At 44.3% G+C, this 7956-nt stretch overlaps 1 long non-coding RNA gene across 1 annotated transcript; it reads right to left on the bottom strand.

Moving 5' to 3' along the window:
• Nucleotides 1-982: 982 nt before the first annotated feature.
• On the bottom strand, nt 983-2210 carry LOC123448490. The gene is made up of 3 exons (XR_006631791.1): nt 1965-2210; nt 1712-1872; nt 983-1337 (listed from the first exon to the last, which is right to left on the bottom strand). It is a non-coding gene; the product is annotated as an uncharacterized LOC123448490 (long non-coding RNA).
• Nucleotides 2211-7956: the final 5746 nt, after the last annotated feature.

The following is a 7956-nucleotide window of genomic DNA, read 5'->3' on the forward strand; positions in this document are numbered from 1 at the left end:
CATATAAATAGGATATCAAATCCCAATATTTAACGATCTTAGAACACCTCTAGCACACCATGAAAATTGGCCTCAAAGAATTTTTTTTGAAGGTCTCCCCAAAAACGGTTTTATGGTACCGCTAGGCCTCCAATGGAACACATCTTCTAAATTCATACCGCAAACGGGATTTGTTCTGCGCCCAAGCCCTCACGGTACCGTAAATTCATTTTCGAGGCTTTAGGCAAATTCATATTTTTGAACATTATAATATTAATATGATAACAATATAAAACAAACTTATTAAGGTTTGAGCATCATACAATATGACAATTATCTCAATTACAACTAATGTTGACATCTGAATAATTAAAAAAATACAAATGGTTCGGAATGGATAAAATGGTTCAAATCACACATGAATACAAATAAAGATCAAATGAATAAAATGAAAGTATATCTTTCATACAATCGCCGCTGATGCTCAATGAGATCATCACGCAGCGTGCGCTTTTTGTTAGGAATGCTACTAGTTTAGGCTATCGGTCGACTTTGTCTGCCTCATTCTCTTTCTCAGAACTAGTAACAGTGCATGCGCAATGCACGTGTAATCGAATGAATTTCCTCATTTATCAGGTTATCAACCAGTTAATATGGGATGAAAACAATGGATATGTAGCATACACAAGTAACGAGCTACCCTAGAAATGAGAAACTTAAGTCGAATGAAAATAAGCTTAAAAAGATCGAAAAGGTTATTGTGCCAAACATTTCATAAACCATCTTAGTTCTGGCAAGATTTAAGCATGAGCTAAAGATGTCACCGTGCTGGAGAAAGTGTATTACTTTAGAATGGCAAACTGTACAAATAAGGAATTGGACCTGAGCAGATCAGTGGATATAATAATTGTTGTTTAGCACTCAAACACTTTTTTGTGAGATTGTCATTAGCGTACGAGCAAGCTTGTGTGTCAACAATTCCAAAACCAGGAAGAGGGTTGAGTTAAAAAACAACACATACTTCATTACCAGCAGTTCAACATCCAAATGCCCTCAAGAATTTCTACTACTCCTGATCTGAATGTGTTACCAACTTTCTCAAATAGGTCGTTACTTATGTTTGGACCTGAATATCATGAATATTTGAAACTGACAAAAGTAAAATCAAGAATTTTGGCCCTGTAAGGTACTGACTGATAGACAATTATAAGGAGCAGGTTTTATAGAATCGGAGATCAACTTGTAGCTGGTTGACCTGTCAGTTTCACAATGTAACCTACACAGTCATTTGTAACCTACACATTCATTTTCCTAAAACAGGTCTACATAACCATTCCAGTCAACGCCTCCAGACAAATCTGAAAAGGAAAACATCAAAGCATGGTGTAAAGTGAAGAGCTTTTGTTTTCTTCCCATTTAACGATAATGAAATTATGTGTTCTCATTGTTTAAGGAAAACAATTTTTAGTTCATATAATCAAGAACAAAATTAGCTATTACCTTGAAATGCTCTCCTGTATGGGTACTATACAAGGCTAACTTAAGATATGGAAGAGTCATTACCTTCATAAAGGATGGATTTTGTGAGACAAAGTTCAACCACTCTACTCTATTAATTTTCTATCCTGATTCACATTGACATCTGAAAAAGTATCTAAACCCTTATGAAAGCCTTAAATTTAAATTAATTTTGATGCGTAACACCTTGAGTTTCAGAATCATATGTCCATACCTTGTCAAGGATTGACTCAATATATAATTTCAGTCACAAGAGTGATAAACATCTGTTTGACTTGTACACCGCTTCAATAGAAACTATGTCATCTGATCCTTGATTCGCTTAGAGTGAGACAATAAAGGTGCAGATTTGGAACAAGTCAGACAATCCACACACTGGAGTCAGCAATTACAGATGGAAATAAGGTCACTCAAATCATGACAGAGCATTTAATTTTAACATCCACACACCATCACTAGACAATTACCTTCACACGAGGGATGAGATGGTGTCGAGACGTCCGGTAGGTGCAGGACACAACCGCAGCAATCTCGCTAGATCCAAGTTCAACCACCACCCCAATCCTGCGCGTGATCGAGGAGTAGCTGCACCTACACGTCTACTCCCCCGCGGTGACGGGGCGGGAGAGGAGGCCCAACGTTTGTGGGCGCGACCGGTGGTAGGGGGCTGTCTATGGCGCCGCGAGGGGGGTGGCGGGGCGAGGGGTGGCGGCGCGGCGGTGGCAGGGGGTCGTAGGGGTCGACGGGGTGCGCGCAGGGGGAAGGGGGGGAGTGGGGGAGAGGTTTCGGCGGGGCGGTGGTGGCGAGGGCTGGGGCGATGGCAGTGGCCGGCGGGGCGCGAGCGGAGCAGGGTAGTTTTCTTTTTTGGGGCGTTGAGGTGCGCAGCGGAAGACGTGGGTCGGGACTAATTACAACAGTTTCGTTAACATCATTTTGTTAGTGTGCTTAACAATCATTAGATTATTAATCGAACGACTAATAGTCCTAGTTGGATCTGTCCTTTACAGTAGAGATGCTAGTAACGACTAACGAGCAGGCTAAAGACACTTCTATAAAAAAAACAGGGGCCCCCGCAATCGCGAAGGCGATCTGGCAGCGACGGAGTGACATGGCGGCGCCTATGCTGGCGGTCCCGCCGGGGGATGGCGGTCACCTTCCTGGAGAAGGCTCCGAGGGAAGGCTCTTCAGCGGTCAGTTTTGGAAAGAAATGCGGGCAAGGTCTCGGCGGGTTGTCCGTCGAGCGACAGATCGGAGACGTTGTTTGGAGCAGTCACGGAGGAGGGCGAAGGAGATTTTCAGCAATTTGGAAGGTGGGATTGTCAGGCCTGAAGATACAGTGCAAGGAAGGGAACTCCTTCAGTTATCGGACGGCTCGCGTGGCTCGCATCGAACGGCTCGCGTGGCTCACTGTTACTGTGCCTTTTCCGTTGCCGTTACTGTAGCGATTCCAGTACTGTTACCGTTGTCGGCGTGTTGTCGTTTTCTCTCTGTTGGCTGCTGGCTTTAAAGCCGCTACCACCTAGTCTGTAATAGACATCGATGAATTATTATGCTCTAGCACTTTACCAAACACTTTACGGCAATACAACCCTAGCCGGGGCGACTTTCCCCTCCTTTTCCCCGATTTGAGATCGTGTTCTTCCTGTTCTTCGCTATTCTTGACGATTTCCTTAGCTAGGGTGTGACAATTGGTATCATGAGCACAGTCTTTCCTTGGAGACGAGATATATCGGAGCTGTTGCAGTAGTTCCCACCCTCCCTCCCTTTTCTCTGGTGGCGATGGTGCCGGGGTAGTTGAGCGCAGCGGCGGTAGAAAATTCGACAGCAGCTCGTTGAGCGCGACTGGTTGGGGGAGCACCTCGCTCTTCTAGTAAAATCCCAGGTCAAGCGGCGGGTGGTGCTGTATCGATGGTGATCTCGCAGGCGGCGGCGATAGTCCAGGCTAGATCGGGTTACCGGTGCAGCCGACAGTAAAATTCCCCTCTAAAATCTGGACACCACGATGGGGCGCTCTAAGTCCAACTTGGAGGAGTGTGACGCCGCGGATCTGCTCGCGATGAAGGGCGATTTCTTACTGCATCGTGAGGAGACAGCAGATCTATGAGGAGAAGTAGATGACCTGCACAAGGATGTCCACAGTACCAACTTGAAGTAAGATACCATGGTTACGGTCCTCGATGGAGTACAGAAGGCTGTGTCGACCCTTAGCTCACAGCTGTCTACCATGGGAGATGTGCTTAAATCCCTCCGATCCACAGAAGCATCAGGATCAGCGCAACCGGGTAAGTCTTCACCTGATCAACCACAACATGCAGTTGTATCTGGAGATATCGCCATGTCACAAGAAACTCGCAGGCGCCTTGTCACTGAACAGGAAAAAACTAGGATGGTCGTAGCTCAAATTCCAAACCACTTAGCTCCCATCCAGGTACCTAGACCTGTGATCCCACCAGGCTTTGGAGCCAACCAAACAGCAGAACCACATTCGGGCAATGTGACTCCTATGGCAGCCTACAAAACTGCCCGTACTCCAGGATTTCATGGTTTTCAACCACCAGTATACGTCAAAGTTGGGATGATTTTCAGAAGTAGTATGATCAAGAAATGTGCACCCAGTTTTTGAAGAGCATCACCAAAGGCCCACACATTGATTTCCCTCGCTTTGATGGTGACAACCCTGCTGGATGGATCCGATAGTGTGAGAAGTATTTCCAAATGGCTGGAGCCCCTGCTGAATTCAAAGTTAACCTGGCACAGTTATATGTAACAGGAAGAGCTGATGTGTGGCCGAGACGCACTGGCATTCTGAAAAAGCAGTTAACATGGGCACAGTTCTGTGATGAAATCTTGCGCAGATTTTCTTCAGCTAGTTCCTATGAGCTCACTGACAGATTTAACACCCTCAAACAGGGCATCCTCTCTGTGTCAGAATACACTGACCAGTTTGAAGACATAATGGCTGAGGTGCAAACAGACAATCCTATAATGGATGAAAGCTGGTTTGTAAGGTGCTATGTGAATGGCTTACGTTCTCAGATCAAATTTCAGGTGAGAGACCTTAGACCCTCGGGTTTGACAGAAGCATATTGGCTGGCAGTGGACTTGGAAAAGGAGCAGCTGAGAAGAAAGCTTCCACTAGCTATTTTAGCAGTGCTAAATTTACTTCAGGTTACCAGAAGTCCACTACTAGTGCATATGAGAAACCAACTGAATACAAACCTGCTCCAGCAAACCAAAGAGCTAGAGAACCTGGTAAATGCTGGAGGTGTGGTGATGCATGGTTTCATGGTCACAAATGTAAGCTGGCCCCTGTTTTGAATGACCTCACTGGAGAAGACCCCAATGAACAAGCAAAAGAGCATGAGGAAATGAAAGAACAAGAGGAGGCAGAACAACCACCTCAAGAGGAATTATGTATGACACTTTCTTCCCAAGCCATGAAATCTGATAATGCTAATACAATTTCCAGTCCAGTTCAGGTTGGGGGAAAACAAGGAATTACCTTAGTTGACTCTGGAAGTAACTCTACTTTCATCAGCCTCAAATTTGCCCTGTCTACCAACTGCACTATATTAAAGGACACTTCAAGAGCAGTCACTGTTGCAGGAGGAGGCACACTTTGGTCAGGTTCTTATGTCCCACCCACCACTTTTACTGCAGGCAACACCAAGTTCACACACCAGTTCAGAGTTCTAGACCTACCTGGACATGATATAGTACTTGGTAGTGATTGGATGGAGCAACATAGTCCTGTGGCTTTTCACTACAACCCAAGATAGATATCAGTTTTGATAGATCAGCAGATTCCAATGACAATCAAAGTATGTAATACTCTAGATGATGCCACTCACATAGAAGCACCTGAAGTGGACAAACTGTTAGCTATGGGGGCACCTGGGTATATCCTACATCTTATTAGAGATACTGCAGTAAAACGACCAACCCCACAGGAAGTTCCACCAGCTGTTCAAGAGGTACTCCAACAATTCCCTGCAGTCTTCCAAGAACCAAAAGGGCTACCTCCAAAAAGAGCACATGACCACAAGATTCCTCTCAAAGAACAAGCAACACCCCCTAATTCCAGGCCCTACAGAGTACCACATATGCAAAGAAATGAACTGGAAAGGCAAATTGATGCTATGCTCAGGGATAAGATCATCAGAGCTAGTGAAAGTCCATATTCTTCCCCTGCTATTTTGGTCATGGAGAAGGATGGTACTTGGAGAATGTGCATTGATTACAGAAAACTAAATGCTGCAACTATCAAGAATAAATTTCCAATACCTGTGATTGAGGATTTGCTGGATGAACTACACGGAGCTACCTATTTCACTAAGTTGGACCTGAGATCTGGTTACCATCAAGTGAGGATGGATGAACAAGACCTCCCTAAAACTGCATTCAGAACATATTTTGGACACTATGAATTTCTGGTTATGCCTTTTGGGCTGGCTGATGCACCTGGGACTTTCCAAGCTCTCATGAACAACATTTTTGGCCCTTACCTCAGGAAGTTTGTGTTGGTCTTCTTTGATGACATTCTCATTTACAGAAAAAATATCTCTGAGCATTTGGAGCACATACAGATTGTTCTTCAGATTTTAAAGGAGCACCAACTCTTTGTCAAGCTCTCCAAGTGTATGTTTGCTTCCACACATGTGGAGTACCTGGGCCACATCATCACTGGGGAGGCAGTGTCCACTGATCCTGCAAAAATCACTGCTGTTACTGATTGACCCATACCTACTACCATTAAACAACTTAGGGGTTTCTTGGGCCTTTGTGGTTACTACAGGAGGTTCATCCAGAACTTTGGAACTATTGCTAGACCATTACATGACATCCTAGAGAAAGACAGTTTCTGTTGGACTGAACTTCAAACCACTGCTTTTAACACTTTGAAACAGGCTATGGTTAATGCACCAGTGTTAGCATTACCAGATTTTTCTGAACCCTTTACCTTGGAAACAGATGCCTCTGGTGTGGGACTAGGAGCAGTTATGATGCAGAAGGGTAGACCTCTAGCTTACTATAGCTACACCCTATGTCCAAAAAATGATGCACTTTCAACATATGAAAAAGAAGCTCTTGCTATCATTGCTGCTCTCAAGAGATGGAGACACTATTTTCTGGGGCATGATCTTATTATTAAGACTGATCACCAAAGCTTGCAGTTCATGACTGACCAAAAAATCACCACCAACATCCAGCACAAACTCATGCTCAAACTGCTTGAGTTCAACTTTACATTGCAATACAAGAAAGGCAAAGAAAATATTGTTGCTGATGGCCTTTCTAGGAGGAATTCTCTTATGGCCATGTCTGTAGTGACACCACAATGGATCTTTGCAGTGGAGCATTCTTATGCTCAAGACAAGACTTGTCAATCATTAATAGAAAGGCTCTTACTATCACCAACACATGGTGAGAACCAGAACAGTTTACATTCTGGAATTATCAGGCACAAAGGAAAAATCTATGTGGGGAAAGACTTGGAGTTAAGAACAAGATTGTTAACAGCTCTTCACTCCTCTGCTATTGGGGGCCATTCTGGAAGGAAAGCAACTTACCATAGAATCAAGCAAATCTTCTACTGGCCAGGGCTTAAACAAGCAGTGGACAATTTTGTAGCTACTTGCCGAGTCTGTCAGAAAAACAAAGGTGAGAACTGTTCCTATCCAGGATACTTGGATCCACTACAACTTCCAGATATGGTGTGGACACATTTGAGCATGGATTTCATTGAGGGACTACCAAAGTCAAATGGATATGATGTGATCTTCATGGTAGTGGACAGACTCTCAAAATTTGCCCATTTTATTCCAATGTCTCATCCTTACACTGTCCAGACTGTAGCACAAGCATTCATTGATAATGTCATCAAACTTCATGGCCCTCCACTAGCCATTGTTTCTGACAGAGATCGTATCTTCACTAGTCAGCTCTGGCAGGACATTTTCAAAGGCATGGGAATACAGTTGTGCTACAGCTCTGCTTATCACCCTGAATCGGATGGTCAAACAGAACGAGTCAACCAGTGCTTGGAGAATTACCTTAGATGTCTCAGCTCCCTACAACCCAAACGATGGGCTAAACATTTGGCTATGGCAGAGTACTGGTACAATACAGCATACCACAACTCTCTCCAGAAGACACCATTTGAAGCAGCTTATGGATATCCACCTCCCAACATTTGCGAGAATATCTTGCCTGACAACATGACTGAAGAGGCCCAAAAAAATTTCACTGATCGAGAAGCACTCCTCCAGCATCTGAAGGAAAACCTTACTTCTGCCCAAGCTCGCATGAAGAAGTACGCGGACAGAAAGCGTACAGAGAGAATCTTGGAAGTTGGAGATATGGTGTACCTCAAGATGCAGCCGTATCGTCTGAATGCCTTTGGATTGCGCACCCACATCAAGCTCCAAAGCAAATTCTATGGTCCTTTTCGCATCATCG

This window comes from Hordeum vulgare, chromosome 4H, assembly GCF_904849725.1.
Source record: "Hordeum vulgare subsp. vulgare chromosome 4H, MorexV3_pseudomolecules_assembly, whole genome shotgun sequence".
In the NCBI taxonomy this organism is placed as follows: Eukaryota; Viridiplantae; Streptophyta; class Magnoliopsida; order Poales; family Poaceae; genus Hordeum; species Hordeum vulgare.